General features: G+C 41.0%; 1 long non-coding RNA gene across 1 annotated transcript in view; it reads right to left on the bottom strand.

Annotated features, from left to right (window-relative positions):
- LOC112975713 overlaps positions 1–19,924 on the bottom strand; it is a 26,376-nt gene extending 6,452 nt beyond the window's left edge. Inside the window, exon 1 of the long non-coding RNA XR_003256702.1 lies at positions 19,803–19,924. This is a non-coding gene — a long non-coding RNA (uncharacterized LOC112975713). The remainder of the gene's footprint in view (positions 1–19,802) is intronic.

Raw genomic sequence — 19,924 nt, 5'->3', positions numbered from 1 at the left:
AAACTGCACTATGCTGTCATAGAGATTTAATATTTAATTTTATATTAATTTAGCAGTAAAGTTTAAACCAGAGTCTTCAACATCCGAAGACAAAGGCTTTTCATATAAATTTTAAATAGCATGACATACAGACCAAACTCAGAACAGAATTGACGTACTGTTTTACACTACGTAGCAGTATTGTTTAGCTAACAAGAAAAAATGGCAGAATCTAACATAGAATACACACCAGAAAAGCAAATGGTTTATCATCATACAATTTCATTTCTGCCTGACAGGTCCTGAGTAGTCTGCAGTCTGCCCTGCTCACATACAACAGCCTCACAAACTTGAAATAATAATATTGAGTGACAACATTTGTAAAGTCCCAAATGGTCAATCAGAAAGAGAAATACATTCAATTAAACCTAAAGCCATAGTTTCATGACTTTAGTCATGAGTTCATTAACTTTCACAGAATTTACTTAATGAATTAAAACCATTATTTCTTCCGCACTTAGAACAGAATGAAGTTCACAAGTAGAATATTATAACTTGCCAACAATTAGCCTAACATTTTTAAAGGTATTTTAGGTTTTTACAGCCCAAGAATTAAATGAACAAACCCGACTGTAAATATTTTTAGCAGTAGTAATATTATTGTAGCCATGATGGTCTAAGGATATAAGGAAGCAAATCTTATTAGCAGAGCATTAGCAAAAATAAGCAAAATGTCTTGTTTTTTTTTCCAGAAGATGATATGAATGTTCATTGGGAGTGCTTTGCAGTAAGTAGCATTATTATTACATAACCTCTGTATATTTATTGTAATTATTTAATAAAAATAATTGTTTCTTGTCTATTTGCAACATTGTATTCCAATCATAGTGCATGTTCATTAACATGGTATGCCTTATATTTGCAGCTCAGCTTTAAAAAATGCTGTGCAATCAACAGATACCAAAAAATCACCTTGAAGGCTCTCAGATTAATTTTCTGACCTCTTTTAAAAACACATGCTGTTTTTAATTAAAAAAGGGAAATCCTGATAGTTCATTATTTTAAAAAATATACATATGGACAGAATTGTGTTTTGATAAAGCACATGCATCCCTTCTGTGCCAAGAACTAACTGTGCTGGTTCAGACCCAGAGCCGACCAGTGCAGGAGCCTGTCCAGCACGGGACACAAGCGAGCGACAGAGTAAGCTGAGGGAAGCTTTCCCTTTACCACTTCTGGCAGTATAAGACAAGGTGGCTTCCCAAGCTCTTTCATAGTAAGTTAAACAACAGCCCAGGAGCATTCCCAGGCCTTGGAAGGAGTTTGTCCATACTATTAAACTGTTCGGCAGTTTAGGGTCTGGCATTACTGACTGGCAGGCTGGCTTGTGCTAACCAGCCTGCTCCTAAGTGATCCCAGGCAGGGTCTGGGGGCTGAAACATTTCAGCCAGGGGTCATGCCCCATAGGCAGTTTGCAAAGACATCACCTTGTCTTGGAGGCTAAAAGAATTAACTAGATAAATGCAAGCTGTTCTGTGCCAGCAAAGCTCAGTGTCCCAAAAATGTTCCCAGGCACATCTGGTAGAAGATTTTATTTGGGCATAACTATTTCTTATATCAAGAAAAAAAAAGAGTTAATAATGACTATTCAGTATGACATTTGAATAAGATGATATGAATATGACTACTCAATAAGGAATACTGACTATATTTTAGTTTCTTCTTCATGCTGGCCATGATTTTATAGATACTATTGTGTAACTTCTCAGTTGTCTCCTTCCTAGCGCTCTCGTTGCCATTTTGAACACTCATGAGCACTGCATGCAGGTTTTCAGAGAATTATCCACAATGACTCGTAAAATCTCTTTCCTGATCAGTAACAGCTAATTGGGAGTCCACTGTTATACATGTGACTTTGTATGTATTAACTTTGCAAGCCACCTATCATTTGATCACCCAGTCACCCAATACCACGAAATCTTCCTTGCATCTGGCCTGCTCTTGACTATTTTGAATAACTGAATATCTTTAGAAACACTGTTACTTCACCGTATGCCCCTCTTAAATACAACATATGATGAAATGGAAGAAGCACCCTTCTAGGATGTCACTGGAAACCTCCCTTGCACTTATATCTATTCCTACTGCTTGTTTCCAATCTTTTATTCAGTTATTAATTCATGAATGATTTTTTCTCTTATTCCATGACACTTTGGTTTGTTTAAAAGTCTTTGGTGAGGAACAGTGTCCAACTGGTTTTTCAGAATTGAAGTACACTATATCACAGCTGGATCACTTTCCTCCACATCAGCTCCTCCAATGGCTTCTGAAATGCTGGGTCAGTTCATTCTTTCATATTCCACTACCTATCTACACATTCTGCTCTTTCACCTAATTGGCCTACTGCAAAAATCAGAATTAATGGTCTTTAGTTCCTTCTTTCCTCAAGCTCATAAAAAAAAAAAAGGGTCCCAATTGCTGCTTATTATTTAAGTTCTAAAGTCAGTTTTAAAATGTGTAATACAGCGCAGCTAATAGTTCAACAATTTCATATCCGAGTTCTTGTAGAACTCTTGAGTAAATAACATCTAGTCCTTGCTGTGTGCTCCTATTGGAAAAAATGATTTATTCTAAACCTTTTCGGCTGACACTTCATTTTGAGACACTTCTTCAGGCTTCTCCACTGCACAGAATACAATGCAGAAACCTTCCTCAGTTCCTCTGTAAAGAACTCTTATGTGAAGAATTCATGCATCTTTTCTTTTTTTTGCCATGTCTTGCTTGTATGGTTATTTCCTAGTTATTTATTGCACCCTTGGCAGCCTTCCAGTTTGTCATGCTATATTTACTCTAGGCCTTAATATTTTTTTCAGATTACTAAGATATAACAGGAGTAGTCAAGGAAGATAAGGCTAGGTTAGGCTAGGAAGATAAGGAAGATAGCAAAAAAGGCTAACTGATCTGTGGTCACTATAAAAGTCAGACACTACTTCATTTAAAGAACATATTATATTCTCATGAGAGAATATAACAAATACCAGATAAGTGACTTCTTATATCCAGAGATATAACCACCATTTCCATTATTCTGTGATTGCATAGTATGGCACACAGGCCTCAGTGAAGTTTTGGATATAGAAGAAAGCATAATATATCTTCAATATAGAAGGCCTTGCTTTATATCTGTTCTGTACATATATTAGAAGTGAGCAGAAACAAGTTAGCAGCTGCTAAACACACTGCTCTCAGCAGCTCCCAGCCTGTGTAAGTCACAGGAAAAGGACTGCTGGCTTCAAGAAGCACAACAGCTGACACCAGTGGTCCCAAGAATGATCCAGCCTAATGACACAAGGCAGGAGAATGCCAGAGAGAGAAAAAAGATAATGTGAAACCACATCAATCCTCAAGTCCCATTTGCTTGATAGACCCCAACTGGCCAGAAACTAAATGAGCTTTTCAGACAGAGCAAAGTATGTGCTGGTTTCAAGAAAGGGTTGGGAGGTAACAACAGAGAAACCATAGCAGGTTTGGTTCTCAAAGACTGGTCAATATGTAGCAGACAGCCACAGGAACTCAGCTCACTGGGCCTGGGCTGTGGAGCAGAACAACACTTCTCTGTGGGCCTGAACCATGATGCCAGTTTGGGCAGCACTGACTAGTTTCTCTGGCTTTCAATCTTGCAAGGATTCAGTCATCTTTGAAGAGATGAAAATCCGTTGTATGAGCTTACAGTTACCCTGATACATTATCTACTGCCTGGATAGGCAGCAGTGATAAATGCTGCTTTTGATCCAACGCAAGTGGCATAGGCAATGCACCACAGTAAGCTCCCCAGTAAGACATAGCTGACCTCTGCAACCTAGAGCCATCTGCAGCCCCTAAAAGACCCGCACTGAAACAACTCATCAGATGAAGAGCTGGGTATGGTGTTTTTCTTTGGACAGAGATCTGTGCAGCCATTTCATATTCCTACTCTCGCTGTTAATGATAAAATCAGCACAATAATTGTTGTATTCAGCCTTTAATGCAGCATCAGATTAATTCCACTGTACCAAATTCACCTTTGGCATTAGCACCCTAAAATACGATTTTAGGAATCAAAGGAATGGGGAATATTTTTTGTGGACAATTCAGTGGAAGTTTTGAAGAGTTGTGTAATGTCAGGCTACGTTCCTAAGCGCTACATTAGTAAGGAATATACAGGTTGTATGGTTAAGGATGAATGAAAGGCATTTATCGTGTATTGCTCCAACCACTTCTAATCCAGCTTCACCTTGTCTGGAGTATACATAAATTTGCACATACCCACAGATACACTCAGACACAACATAAGTGATGACACAATAGTGATACCTGATTTCAAAGCTGCTACTGCAGTGTGGAAACACTAGATCATGCAATCATAGGCTTTTATGATAGACTACATGCACAAACAGGCTATGTTAAAGTTAATATAGTTTAGGTTTCTGGCATTTCTATACTTTCACAAGCCTCTCATTAATTGAAAATAGTAAAGTTTTTGATATAAAATAATGCTTAGCTGTATTATGTTACACTTATATCACTCTTTGCACATTAATGTCTGCCTGTAGAGCACCTGTACTAAAGTATGAGTGGATTAAGGCATAAGGGTGGGGGAAGATCCTATTCTTTCACATCATGGAAGGCAGAGGCCAAAATTCACGCAAGACCAGGCTGGGGTCTGATCGTCTAAAATAAGGTAGAGGAAAGGATGATATGAAGTGCTGCCCCTGTTCCACCTGATACCCCAGTGCTTGGAGGGCATCCTCAGAGCACAGGGAACCAAGTTTTTCCTCTAACAGAAGCTTCCTTTTTTGGGAAAAGATTATTCCCTGGCAAACACAACCTCCATCTTTTCCTGCCAAAGATCACATAGTGCAATGAATTCAAGATTTACTAGGTCCAAGAAAGAGCACGACAGACTAAGCATGAGCCTCGACCATAGCAGCACAAACGCCCTCACAGAATCACAGAATCACAGAATCGCTGAGGTTGGAAGGGACCTCKGGAGATCATCTAGTCCAACCCCCCTGCTCAAGCAGGGTCACCTAGAGCACATTGCACAGGATTGCATCCAGGCGCGTTTTGAATATCTCCAGAGAAGGAGACTCCACAGCCTCTCTGGGCAACCTGTTCCAGTGCTCTGTCACCCTCACAGTGAAAAAGTTTTTCCTCATGTTCAGATGGAAGCGTCTGTGTTTCAGTTTGTGCCCGTTGCCTCGCGTCCTGTTGCTGGGCACCACTGAAAAGAGTCTGGTCCCATCCATCCTCTCGACACCCTCCCTTCAGATACTTGTACACGTTGATAAGATCTCCTCTCAGCCTTCTCTTCTCCAGGCTAAACAGACCCAGCTCTCTCAGCCTTTCCTCATAAGAGAGACGCTCCAGTCCCCTAATCATCTTTGTGGCCCTTTGCTGGACTTGCTCCAGTAGTGCCACATCCCTCTTGTACTGGGGAGCCCAGAACTGGACGCAGTACTCCAGATGTGGCCTCACCAGGGCTGAGTAGAGGGGGAGAATCACCTCCCTCGACCTGCTGGCAACACTCTTCCTGATGCACCCCAGGATCCCATTGGCCTTCTTGGCCACAAGGGCACATTGCTGCCTCATGCTTAACTTGGTGTCCACCAGCACTCCCAGGTCCTTCTCCGCAGAGCTGCTTTCCAGCAGGTCAACCCCCAACCTGTACTGGTGCAGGGGGTTATTCCTCCCCAGGTGCAGGACCCTGCACTTGCCTTTGTTGAACTTCATGAGGTTCCTCTCYGCCCACCTCTCCAGCCTGGCCAGGTCTCTCTGAATGGCAGCACAGCCCTCTGGCGTATCAGCCACTCCCAGTTTTGTGTCATCAGCAAACTTGCTGAGGGTGCACTCTGTCCCTTTATCCAGGTCACTGATGAAGAAGTTGAACAAGACTGGACCCAGTACTGACCCCTGGGGGACACCACTAGCTGCAGGCCTCCAACTAGACTTTGTGCCACTGATCACAACCCTTTGAGCTCTGCCATTCAGCCAGTTTTCAATCCACCTCACTGTCCACTCATCTAGCCCACACTTCCTGAGCTTGCCTATGAGGATGCTATGGGAGACAGTGTCAAAAGCCTTGCTGAAGTCTAGGTAGACAACATCCACTGCTCTCCCCTCATCTTCCCAGCCAGGCATTCCATCATAGAAGGCTATCAGATTGGTTAAGCATGATTTCCCCTTGGTGAAGCCATGCTGACTACTCCCGATCACCTTCTTGTCCTCCACATGCTTGGAGATGGCCTCCAGGATGAGCTGCTCCATCACCTTTCCAGGGATGCAGGTGAGGCTGACTGGCCTGTAGTTCCCTGGGTCCTCCTTCTTGCCCTTTTTGAAGACTGGGGTGACATTGGCTTTCTTCCAGTCCTCGGGCACCTCTCCTGTTCTCCATGACCTTTCAAAGACGATGGAGAGTGGCTTAGCAATGACATCTGCCAGCTCCCTCAGCACTCGTGGGTGCATTCCATCAGGGCCCATGGATTTGTGGGTGTCAAGTTTGCTTAAATGATCTCTAACCCACTCCTCCTCCACCAAGGGAAAGTCTTCCTCTCTCCAGACTTTCTCTTTTGCCTCCAGGGTCTGGGGTTCCTGAGGGCTGGCCTGAGCAGTAAAGACTGMAGCAAAGAAGGCATTCAGTAACTCTGCCTTCTCTGCATCCTTCGTCACCAGGGCACCCACCCCATTCAGCAAAGGGCCCACATGAGGTTATGGAGTCAGGCCTCCTCCTAACCCCTCTGCATGGCTTCACAAATCTCCTCTCATGCAAAGCTGAGGAACTGAGAATATCCCTCCAGTTAAAGACTACATTCTGCAAGAGGGAAAACAGGCAATTTTTCTTTCATGCTGAGGAGAGGACTTTCCCTGGAGTGCATTTTACCATGGTGGCCCCCCACTGAATTCTTATGCTCTGAAAACCTAAAAATACATAACTGATAAAGCCTTTGAATGAGAAAGGGAAATGTTTAATTTGATGGTGTAAAGATGGATCTAAACATGAACCAGAAGCCCAGATCCTCAGCCTGTCAGGAGCATTTCTCAGCAAGTGCAGAAATAAAATTTTGGAAATGGGGGAATTTTAATATCAACAACCATTAAAAGCGCTTAAGTACTTCTTCCTTCCCAGTTTCTCTTCAGTTTTACTGATTCTTCCTCACATTCAGACCTGCCAATCACCACCCCAGCCCTGGAGCTTACTGTGCTGGTCTCCATGGAAATCCCTGGGGAGCCAGAACCAGCCTTGTACTCGGGCCTGCCTGAAGGGCGCAGGGCTCAATGTTCCCAGTCTGGTACAGAGCTATGGCATGACAAAAACAGCCTTTTAAATATATTTATTCTAGTCATAAGCCTGCAGTTATATCATTCAAATTTAGCAAGCTCTAACCCAGCTAACACTAATATGATTTTTTTGTGTTGTGGGTTTTTTTTTTTTTTTTTTGGCCTTTCTGGCCTTGTTGATCTAGAAATACAAACAGGGAGAGTAAAGAGTTGAGTCTGGCTGTTGTGCACAGAGCACAGGCTAAATCCAGCTGTCTCCTCCTATCTGAGCTCTAGAGCTGGGCCGTGGTATAGGGATTTACAGTTGCCTGGCTGTTAGCCGTCATACTTACGCTACAGCACAGGACATCTGAACTCATGGGCTGTGTCTGCACTCATCAACTAAACAGTGCCAGGGAGCGTTTTTGGACACTGGACCTCAATTGCCCACAACGTTCAGTTCTTAACATTATGTTAAATTCTTGCCAGCTGGCAACATCCTGAACAATTCCCAGGCATTTTTGAGGAGATAACATGGACACTTGCCTGAGTACTTCAGATACGGCCACCCAGTTTTGGACAGTGGGTCTATCTGTACTGGAGGTTTGCAACACACATTTCTAAATGTGGTGTTAGCACCTGTTGGGCTAGAAGTATTGGGATAGCCTGTTATATGGAGACATAGAATATGTTGTACTGTTGGCTATATCCCTATGACCTTATTTTGCTGTGGTAGTGACAGAAAAAGCTTGAATATGGGGGGGGGGGTTGTTTTTTAATTGCACTCCACTTATCTCCGTTATTACCCATACTTTCCCTCCTAATTCTTCATTTCCTCTGAGGGACAGACACAACCTGTCTCCCATATATTATCTTTTATTTCCTTGTGGCTGGTCCTGATTTCCTGGCCAACCAGCAGCATTCCCACTTGCTTAACCTGTGATTATGCAAAGATCATGTCTTAGGGAAAGCACCTGAAATACTCAATTCCCGCTGGTCTGTATGTTGTGATCCACAGACAGCCTGATCTGCAGACAGAGGAAGATGGTAAAAAATGTTTGCCTGGTGAAACTGGGGGGAGAACAAGGTGGGCGGAGCCAGTACTCCTATGTCCACTCCTGTATCTAGGTGGGCTAGCACATATGCAAAGACCAGGCTGAAGAACATCCTATAGAGATAACAGCATAGAATTAGAAATTAGATACATAACATTTTTTAGATACATAACTACTTTATAGAAAGTGTTAAACTATTTTTAAACAGAATTCTCTAGAGTTTTGTATCATTTCTCAAGATGGTGATCAGTGCTGGGAATACATTTAGCTTTAGAGAAGCTAAATGTCTGGAAGCAGGAGGTCTTATATTTCCCACATATAGGTCAAGATTCTTAGCTCTAAACTATAGGAAACTTATTTCCTGTGTGAGTCAGGGGTAGGTGACATGCTTTGTGCAGTGTGTTAACATAAGAACTTTACAAGGTCTTAATAAGGCCTTAAACATTTCAAATTTAATTTTGTTAATTTGCCTTTTGTTCTATTTCTGAAGATAGCAACTGAGACACAGCAGCAAGACGGATAACCTAACTGTTGTGTTCTATATTTAAACAAAGGTCCTTCCTCACTAATAAAAAAAAAAAACCAGGCATGCGTTTTTCTTCTCTAGCTCCTATCTTCTGGTTTTAATTTATGATATGATCTTTTTCATCTGCCTAGCGCAAAATCCATGTTTTTTAAAGGAAAAATAAAATATTTGCATTTCATGTGAAATTGGTGCTATCCAATCTTTTAGAAAGCTTCAGCCTCATAGTTTTAGAATGAAAACTTTATGAAAATGAGATAGGATTTATAGTCTAGTGGCTGGAACTCTAGATCAATATCACACACTGTGATATTGGATTTTTCTGTATGTGCTGACATTGATTGCGATATAACAAAACACCTTGACCTTGAAGAAAGGTGTGTTGCAGCCTGTAAAATTATTGGATAATCACAGTATTTTCAACTTGATAACACTTCTAAAATAACATGTTTTCTTTTGCTATTCTTTTCGTCATAAACTTAGAGGAAAAAATGGTGCTTCTCTTTACACTCTCATTGACTTCTCTGCAAAAAGCCCAGTAACAGGCATTAAATATATGTTAACAGAAACTATGCATTTAAAATAAGCAATCATTTCTAGAGAGAAATAGGAACAGAAAGAAGAACAATGAGTAGAAGATTGCTGCTATGTTGGGCCAGATGCAGCAGTAGGTTCACTGCGCTTACTCCAGACAAGAAATAATATAGCAACTACAAAACAAAGATAGTAATGCTAAAAGGAAAGAGAGATAAGAACAACCTTATAAAACAATAATAACAATAAAAATGACTTCATAAAAACAACCTATGGCAATAACCACCTACATAACATTTGAAACTTACCATGATGGCTTTTACTCCAGCTTAGGTAATCCCAATTTTACTAAATTCTCCTGCATAATAAATTCACTTTAACTATTTTTTTCTTTTCTTTTCCTCAGTCACTTCTAAATTAGATTTTGTTTTTGATGATGCATGTTTGTTGAGGGTCTGTCAGAGATTTGCTGAGGTTTTATAGTCGATACATAAACTCTACTGCCAGCAATGACCAGTTTTATTATCTTTAAAAAAAAAAACAACCTGAGGGATTCTTCAGCTCAGTCCTTTCAGGTATATTCACACATCCACAGACTATAAGGCTAAAACCAAATCCTGTAATCTTCTCTTCTGACTTTCTGCATATGAGACTCCACAACCTCTCTGGGCAATCTGTGCCCATGTTCAATCACTCTCACAGTAAAGAAGTGTTTCCTCATATTAAATGGAATTACCTCTGCTTCAGTTTGTGCCCATTGCCTCTTGTCCACCTCCAAGTGTGCTGTATCACTTACTGCCAACCACCTAGCTTTTCAACATCTCATTGGTGTGTGAATGAGAACTGGGTCTGAAGTTTCAGACATGTGCATGTCATTTCACTAATGTTGCACTCATATATAACCACTCACAGTCCTTACTAGAAAATACATGTTTCTGTGGGGTCATGCTCATCCAAGGGTTGTATTCTCCAAGGGCTTTATTCATTTTATCAGCACCACAGCAGGAGCTCCTACCCATTTAATTTTTTGCCATTATCTATAAATGCTTTGCACTTGCTTTATTTCAACATCTTTTTGTTCTCAGATCCATGATTTTCTATYTGCATGTATTAAGAGATACAAAGTTCAAATGAGTCTACCTTACCAAGCAATTTCAAGCAATCCCAAGCAATTTGTAAGCTTGGCTATATGATAAGCAGGCAATATATATCTATTTTAAGCAAAGCTAAATACAATAAAATGATCAGGTCCTTTCTGCTAGTAAGAGGCACCAGCCAAATAATCTGACATGTGTTAAGGGGGGATGTAATTTACTCTAATAAGCTGAATCAGCAAAAGTCAAAATATTAATGAGCATCCAAACTTAATAAAGTTGAGGCAAATTCTTCAATCACTTAAAAACTGACTTGAGAAAATTACAGAGGGATAAAATATATTTTTTAAAAAAGTCTATGCAAAAAATCTTAGCTGTTCACTTTTAAATTTAAAACTTTTACTGTAGTGCATGCAATAGACTGAAATACAGATGGTTGACTGTGAATATATAAATCTGCTTCTACTCCTCCTAAAGATATTTGATATTTTTATGCAATTAATACAAAACTTTTATACCACCTAGAAGGCATAGTTTTCTTAGAAGAGAAGAAAATAACTTTTTTTTCCCCACAATTATCTCATATCTGAATTCCAAATGACAGAGATAATGATGGCAATTTAAAAAGGCAATGTAAATGCTCTATCAAATACTTTAAAAAATAAGTCAAGTGTTGCTCTGTAATGAACCCCATTAAGCCAGAGACCATCAGCACAGAGGGAGGCTACAGTTAATTAGCATCACCAGTAGGCAGCCTCCCATTCAGAGTTCTTCTGGTGCTAACACTCATTATCTTCTGCATCACCAAGAATTAATGTCAATGCATGATGTTCTGATCTATCATGAGTTGATGCTTATATTTGGTCTCATCCTCTCTTAGAAAAAAAATTCTCTTAGACACTGTGTAGACATCGTAGACATTTTGTGTTAATCAGAGTTATAATGCCACCTTTCTCTCCTTTTATTTCATCCTATTGTGGCTTACTGAAGCAAATCCTGTTCAGACTCTCTTGCTCAGAAAGATTAACAAATCCTCATAGCCATCAGCCACTTAACATATTCTGATGCACCAAGTCCTTTTTATCCCTCTGACTCAACATGCAGGAAAATGGGAAGAATGCTTTCTTCTGGTGCTTGCATACCAACAGCACCAGAAGAGAAAACTAAAATAGAGATTTATGGAGAGAGAGGTTGTGACAGTAAACAGAAGGGCAAAAACACCCGAGGGATACAACATTTATATATAAACAGTGCATGCCTTGAGCCTTACCATTCTATGTTCTTTTGTCTTCTAATTCTCTTGAATATCAGATACAGCTAAATATTCCAATTAAAGAATACAGAAAAGTAATTAAATTTGAACTTTTGTCATCTCTGCACTATTGACTAAACTAAGCAAATATTCAGTAAAAGAGGCTGAGAAATATGCACATTCATAGAACCATTGAACAATGAGAGGGTGTTTGGGTTATCCCAATTACTAAATCCACATTATTCTAGGCCTTACTTGCATGTTATCTGAGTATATCAAAGCAGTAGTTGGACCACTGCAGTTGGCACATTGTAGTAGGTTTCCAGTGAAATAATTCTTAATATCAAGATGAGCATGCATGCTACATACTACATACCATGCTAAAATGCAGATCTGTAATGCAACTACACCTCTACAGTTCATTATCTGAGTACCTGCAACAAAAAGAAAGTATATGCCTCCAAGGAATTGAGAGAAAAAGGAAAGAAAAGTGACTTTACTCAAATGTGAGGATCATAGTCATCAGTAGCTACCTAGCTGTAGAAAATAATAAATAAAAAGGCGAGACAATTATTTCCAGAACTTTAAAATCAACAAGCAAACATCATTTTAAACAAAGCAGGTTATTTCAGGAGAGATAATTACATTTATTGGATCTACCAGTATAGCTGGAAAAAATAGAAAGGTTTTTGAGACTTTCAGGTCTTTTTAGGTGACCTGAAGAAGAGCTTGTGTGCTCCAAGTTTTCTCCACCTCTTTCAACAGTTATTATAAAAAAAAAATTGTCTCTTCTCATTAATATGCCTTACATATATCCTTAGGCCAGCACACTTGTAATTTTCACACCAGTTTCACCATTTACTTTCCCATCTTATTTCTGTGCTCTTCTGAAATAAAAACGCTACAACACATAATGACAGATGAATGTTTAAAAATCATAATTTTCAGGAACTCATATTGAGAGATATCCTGACCTTCAGAAATGGCCAGAACAGCCGCAATGGAGAAAGGCCTATATGGTTTCAAGATTTCACTGGCTGTTGAAAAATAGTATTTACAAATGTATCATTTCCTCCAAGAATTCAAAAGAAAACAATAATTTTTAGAAATCTCAAGAAAAAGGGGAAAATTTGATCAACACCTGGTTAAAATTCAGCCAAAATATATGAAAGTACAAGTAGTTTCTCCTTCATTCTGTTTGCTAACATGTAAGAAACTGAGTGCAAATCCAGAGGAGAGAAATATAAAAAGTTGAAGAGAAACAGCAGAGGATCAAATTAGAAACTGGATACCAAAGGGAGGTAAAGCATTGATTTTCTTGTCCTGTTTAGAGATTTCACTAGTGACAACCCTTATATAATATGTTTTCCAACCAATTACCAGTTCTGTCACAGGATAATTAATTTGATTCTAGATGATGCAGGGAAAAATTTAGCACAAATCGAAGATTGAAAGGGAACTTTTCAGCTTGTCTGTATAAAAAGGCTGTCAAGAGAAAGCAGCAGAACATTAACTAACATAATTCTAGAAAATCAAATAACTTAGAAGTGAGTCACTGGGAAAATTATTAAATTTTCTTTTGAAAATTATAGCTAATCTTCTTCCACATTAATTCAACAAAAGACTGACTGGATATTAAAACCCTCTTTGTTGAAAAATAGTGAATAAGCAGCAGCAAGGACAGGGACAGGGACACTCCCGAAGGACAGCAGCCCAAAGGCGAGCCACACTGGGGCACTAAGAAGCAAAGAGCAGCAGAGGAAAACCAGTAAGAAGCAAAGAGCAGCAAGAGGAAACCCATATGCACAGAGCGGCCATCAGAAATGGTTACACACAACGCAACTGCCTGCACTGCTCATCGCCTCTCTGGAGGAACTGGGAGGGACTGAGCATAACCGCAGTGAACGTAGGGGAAGGTGAGACAAGCAAGGGGACAAGAGGGGTTTGCCTGAAGCTGCACCGGGGGAAGGGGGAGGAAAGGTTTCTACTTAACTCTTTGTTTAATTATTTTCTCTTTTTTTCCTCAGTACCTGGTTAGATGGTGTGTCAATTGGCAATAAATTAAATTAAGTAAAAATTCCCCAAGTTGAGACTGTTTTGCCTGCGATACAATCTGCCACCAGCTCCCTGTTTTTCCTGTTAAGTTGGAGGGGAAGAAAGGCCTGGTTTGGATTTCTCATTAATATAAGCTCCCATTATTCTACATGACAGCCAAATGATTGTAGCACAGGCAAACCTCATGGTAACTTGGCTTTAATAAGAATAAAGTCAAAAAGACATGGACTTCAGCTACTGAGTCCCAGCTACGCAGGGTCCCAGCTGAGACCCCACTGCTTTTGTTGCCTGAGTGAAACAGCAAAAGCCAGCCTAAAGCCAGTTCAGCTGCTTTGAGCTCCCTTCTCTGCAAATGTATATCCAATTGCAACGTAGCCATATTCTGCTTTTAAGGGAGAGAAAGACACGCAAGCTCATAGGGTCTAACCCTGCAGCTGGAGAGTGGTTATTGTGTGATGGACAAAGTCAAGTCCTGAATGCAACACTTCTTGTCAGAGGGGATGGTCAAGCAGAAAATCTCTAGCTTTTTCTCTGGAAGTATATTGCCATCATCGACTCGCATATTGTCAGCCGTCAAGATCTGACAGAGTCACCATGTTACTGTTGACTATTACAGCCTATACTGGCAGCTCTATGCCAGCTTCTGCTCGCTGCCTCTAGCTGTACCTCTGTTTAATTAGTGGAATGGTGCTGCTGGATTTGATACACATAACTGCCCTGTGCACTAGACGCTTCTCATCACCATGTTACAAATAGGGGACTGAGTCACTAGTTAAAAGAGATTTAATGAAAATCATTCGCATGTTGCAAATCACCTTTTATCTGTGACTAGAAATTGAATTTTGGTCCCTCAAATCTACATTCAACATCCTATACCTTACACTGTCTTTTCTTCCACGTATATTTCCTCTGCACAACAGTATTACGAGCAGGGAATTTACTATTCAGAGTATATCAGACTCCTTCTTCTGGGATGAAATCAACATATTATGTTACACTGCTACATTTAACTTTCCCAGCCACCCAGTGCCATGTCACACATTGCTTGTTTTCACGCAGTGTTACCTTTGCAGCCCAAGAAACACTCTGCATCATTTAGGAAGGCAGGCAGGAGGGTTGAACTCAGAGCGTGGAAAGGCGGTGGAGCACAAAGAGTTAGAAAGGCTGCACCATTGTCTCATTTTTGGTTTCAAAATATCCAGATATATCAATTTTTGCTATCTCCCACACCCAAAATAAACTACAGGAGAGTTTCTAGGTAGAAGGGGGGATTCGAAGGGGGCTGTAGCCCTTTCACTAAGACCCCCCCACCTGTGAACACCTCCTGGTGGCTCCACAAGCTCCAGATTGCTTGAGCGTCTGCCAGGCCTCTCTACCCCTTTGCTAGCACTAGAGCCATACCCAGTCCCACCTTCTCTCTCAGAGCATTTAAGAAAATGAAGACCAGAAACACTAAGATTAATTCTGATGATGTGAATGTATCAAATACAGCGATATCCATATATCCATATTTGCAGATGAAGTCTGGTCTTCCACGTATCCTTATTCAGTTAAAGTCTCTTTATCTACCAGGAAGCAGCTGACATCAGCTGAAGACATATGTGATGCCACTAAAGCTATTTGGCAAGCCAGACATCATTCTTTAAGGCCTCACAAGTTTGGTTTTACATGAGCCAGTGTCTAGGTTGGTTTTGTCACTCACCTATTACATTAAAAAGAACAATTATGCAATCTTTTCTTTCACAGTCAAACTCATTGATAGCAACAATAGGGGTTCAACTGCACAAGAGTTAAGCAGCTAAAGCTGATAGAGCTGTCATCCAACCCTTTCCCATGCAGATCTGTATGTCTCCTCTCCCTCTCTGTGCTAGCCCTGTGCTTCTCTTAGGGAGTCATTTCAAGAATTTTAACTGTCTGAAAATATTTCCTATTTGGTGCTATTCTTCTGCCAATTTAGCTCACTGCACCAACTCATAGAAAGATCAGATGAACATGAATGCCCATTCAGGACAAGAGGGTAAGACTGTGGGGGAATTAAGGAGAGACTGCAGCAGTGCTCAGGTTGGCTCCTTTCAGACAGTTGAAGAAGCACAGCCTGTGGTGTRCACAACACCTGATTAAACTCATCTCACATAGCAGGGCTGTCAAAGGGGAACTCCTGCCCACCACCTTCTCCCCTGCCTCCTCCCAGTTTCCAGGTCTCACTACCTCCCCCATGCCAACACTTTCCTCTGTGCAGCTGCACAACAAGTCTGAGTTTTTCTTTTTTGTAGCTTTTGGTCAAATCAGAAAGTTTAACTGACTCACGGTGCATCTGTGTGAGTGCACACATGGAAGAGGAGAAGAATGCACAGCCAGAATTGTCTTCTTTCAACATAAATTGTTCATGTAACCTCACTTTCCCAGTGTTTCTTCCCCTGTCTTTCTCTGTCAGTGTCCATCCAGGACTTTTGTTCTCTGCCTCTAGCTGTACCAATGCACCAAGCTGCCCTCTAGAATTGAGATCAAAGTTTAGGAGGACATTTATAGTCTTTGAAGCAGCATTCAGTCTGTCTAATGAGGGATAACACTTAAGTAATCAGGGACTGATGAGCCTGCAATAGTGCTGGGTCTAGAAAGAGACACCAAGTTACGTTTAAGGCACCAAGTAACAGACAAAAGTTATGATTAGGGCATAGGAAGAAGAGGTTTGGGACTAGGGCTGGCAGAGACAAATAAGCAAATGTCAGTGCAAGGCCTAACCATAGCCCAAACATGAGCTGCCATCCTAAAATGAGAATGTCATCCAACTCCAAATCAAAATTAAAGGAAGAGCCTTTGCTAACCCTAAACTATCCTCTGAGCTTTTTCTGACACCCAGAAAACAATCTGTATCTTTATTTCTCACTATGCCAGACCTAAGCCAACCCTGACTTTTACCCTAAAGCCTCAGTGTACCCCTGGGTCTCCTATCTTAAACCCATTCCATTTGTTCATGGAGGACCTAGTAATAAAGATCTTAAATTAATTCTATCCTGAACTCGTCACTATCTCTAAGCCTGAATTATGAGTATCTCCTTAGCATACACCAGAGCCACAGCCAGAAGCAAAGCAAAAAGAAGTGCATGATGCAGCTCTCACTAACCTCTGTGACCTCTAATCTTAGCTTTAGACTAATCTATATCAGCAAGAGCATTTGGACCAACACTGAAATAAGAACAAGAAACCCTGAGCAAGCCTCAGATACAATGATAACTCATGGGCTTTTGCAGGACCAAACAATAAACCAGGCACTTTGGCCACTATCATCCTGAGCCCTAATGGAAACTCTCTCAGGCAGAAATCAAAACTGAGAACTAGAGCTCCTGAAAAAGTGTACTCTGCTCAGTGGCACCTCTGGGAAAGAGACCAGAGTATCTAAGCTGGGCCCAGATCCACAAATTAATACGGTGTCAGAGAACAGCTAGCATGGGTGCTAATGCCTGGAAGAAAAGTCTGGCCGTCTGCACTTGGCCACATTGTCTCTCATTTCCCTCAACCAACACCCAACCCTGCCCAGTGTATGGCCTGACAGGGTTGCATCTGCTATTACGCAGAACATTTGTGCTCCCGAATCAGCCATTATTAAGTACCTAAATACCTTCCTACATTTGGGCTTTTTTCCCCACAGGGTTATTTCATCCTCAGGTTTTTGTATGAACAGCATTGTCATGCAACCTGATTCTCCTCTACCTTCCTTATTCCTCTAAATTCTCACGGAACTGCTTTTCTTTGTTTAATGAGCGAGATTCCCGGGTCCCATTGCCAAGACATAAACACCATTTGTGTCGCTGTCTCCAAAGTGCCGAGGTTTGTTTGCTGCCTAAGTCCTGAGGATTCTCACTTGCTTTTTCCAACCAGTAGCAGCCCCACAATTCATCATTTTGACTGTGTTAGAAAACCTGTTTCAGAAACAACACGTAAGACTGCCACCTGAATTGCCTCAACTTGTCACCAGCAACATGAGCAGAATAAATAATTTCACAGCTAACAAATGATACTCACCATGAAATACCACATCAAGCTGAGAATGTGATATCTGTGTTTTACAGCAAAATAAAATTTTCTTCATGGCTCCTTCTGCCATAACCCCCAACATAAGGGAGCATTTTCAAATCACACAGAAAAGGACACCACCACCAGGGTCATTTTCATAATTGGTGTAATTTATGAACTTAAGTGCAAGCCAAGGTGAACTGAATTTACTGTCTTTAATGAAAAATAAGATTTAAGTAAATGCACCTTAGAAATATACCTTCTACTTCAGCAACAAATCTGTAAGAGCACAGATAGGCCTGGAGATTACTGGGATTTTTGCCATTGCAAGGGCTGAGGACGTTGGAGATGCCACTGAATTTCCAGCTCTCGACCTGTTCTACACCATGATTGTGACTTCTGTTTTTTACCAGACTTGTACAGACATTTTATGAGGGAAATCTCATTGTCCCATCGAGGGATGATCCCATCATCCTTAATGCCAACATGAGACCATTTTCCACAAAATAACCTCTGACTTCTCAACCCTGATCTTCTAGGGTGATCCACAAAACAACTTAACAAATTACTGAGTGAAATTCATGGATATTAAGTAACCAGATGCTAAAAATCATCCACTCCAAGACATGAGTTTTACAGCAGCTTATGGGTTTCTCCAAATCTCACGTACCTCATTCTTTCACAGGCAATAATTACCTCTTTCCCCTCACAGATTTAACACCTCTCTCTTACTGACACCCGCCTTGGCTTCACAGGCATTAACTTTCCTTTCCTCACAGAGCAGTTTTGCCTCAGCCTGCACTTTGCTTGAATTGTAGTGCTTCTGTTGCAGATCTAAAGAGGGCTTGTGTGCCAGACTGTTTCTCCATTTTTTCCACCTACATTAGTTATTCTAGCAAAAGCTGTTACCTCATTCTAAACCTCACTTCTCTTGCAAACCGAGATCATCATGCCTAAAACAATAATACAGTTACTACTACTTCCCTTACAGATTAACTTGTAATTTTATATGTTGCTTGCTGTGTCACTAACATCCTGCAGGCGGCACTAATACATCAGTTTTCTCGGTCAGAAAAACTTGAGAAACGTTTTGAAGAAAACGGCATTTTCCAAAGGCAATACGAGGAGAATCTATACATCTCCCAGAGACTGACACCAGCTCTGCCCAGAAGTGGAAGCAGGAAAGATATATATCTCTGCATCAAAATATAGAGCAGTTTCTCATGCTGCACAGTATCCTGTGTACTACCAAAGATCATGTCAGACAATTTTAAAGCTAAACATCCCCCACAAGTGACAATAAGGTCATTTCTTGAGCACAGGAAGACAAAACAGACATTTTCTTCCTGACAACAAGCATTAGGTGCTAACAACGTGCCTAACACTGAGCAAGGCTCTCCCTCTCAGCAATAAGAAGCAGCACAACATAACACGAGCAATATGATGACTGTGAGTCCCTTTTCAAAATCTGAAATGATGAAATAAGACAGGTCAGATGCGATGAATGGGGCTGGATGGTACCCTTCTCCTCTGTGGCAGCAGTGAACGTATCCGTGCCAAGCTCCCAATGCTGCCTGGGAGTGCAGGGGAGCCTGGCGTTTGGAAAGCGACCCTTCAAAGTGCTCAAGTTTGGCTCCATCACCCTGAGGGACAGTGAAGCACTGTATCTCTATTATAACAGTCCCTGGTATATTTATATTTCTTTAAGCAAATAAAAGAAAAATGTTAAAAAYGCAATGAGAAACTCATTCCTCTTCTTATAAAACTGTGGAGCTGGATCTATTTTATGCCACCACAGAAGAGTGTAACTTGAAAAGAAAGGAGGAGGCAGAAGAAAACAAGAGGCAGTGCAAGCTGGTAAGGTGGGGTTTCATAGCTAGCGCAAGCTGGTGCATAAAACCGGATCAGGCCTGTGCTCCAGCCCTGACCACTCTCTCTCTCATGCCCACACCAGCATCCCTGCGCCAAGCTGTGCCAGGAGGGATTCTAAGGAAACATACCATTGTCTTCTGTAGGACTTTTTCAGGGTTCGGCTTTCAGGCCCAGAAATGAAGGAGACAGCAGGAATTTTTGGCCATGCATGAAGCAGGGAACACAACAGCGCAGGTTAAGATCACTGTAA

This window comes from Apteryx rowi, unplaced genomic scaffold, assembly GCF_003343035.1.
Source record: "Apteryx rowi isolate R43461 unplaced genomic scaffold, aptRow1 scaffold_683, whole genome shotgun sequence".
Lineage (NCBI taxonomy): Eukaryota > Metazoa > Chordata > Aves > Apterygiformes > Apterygidae > Apteryx > Apteryx rowi.
The sequence above is the reverse complement of the archived record's forward strand: the minus strand, read 5'-3'. Positions and strand labels throughout refer to the sequence as shown.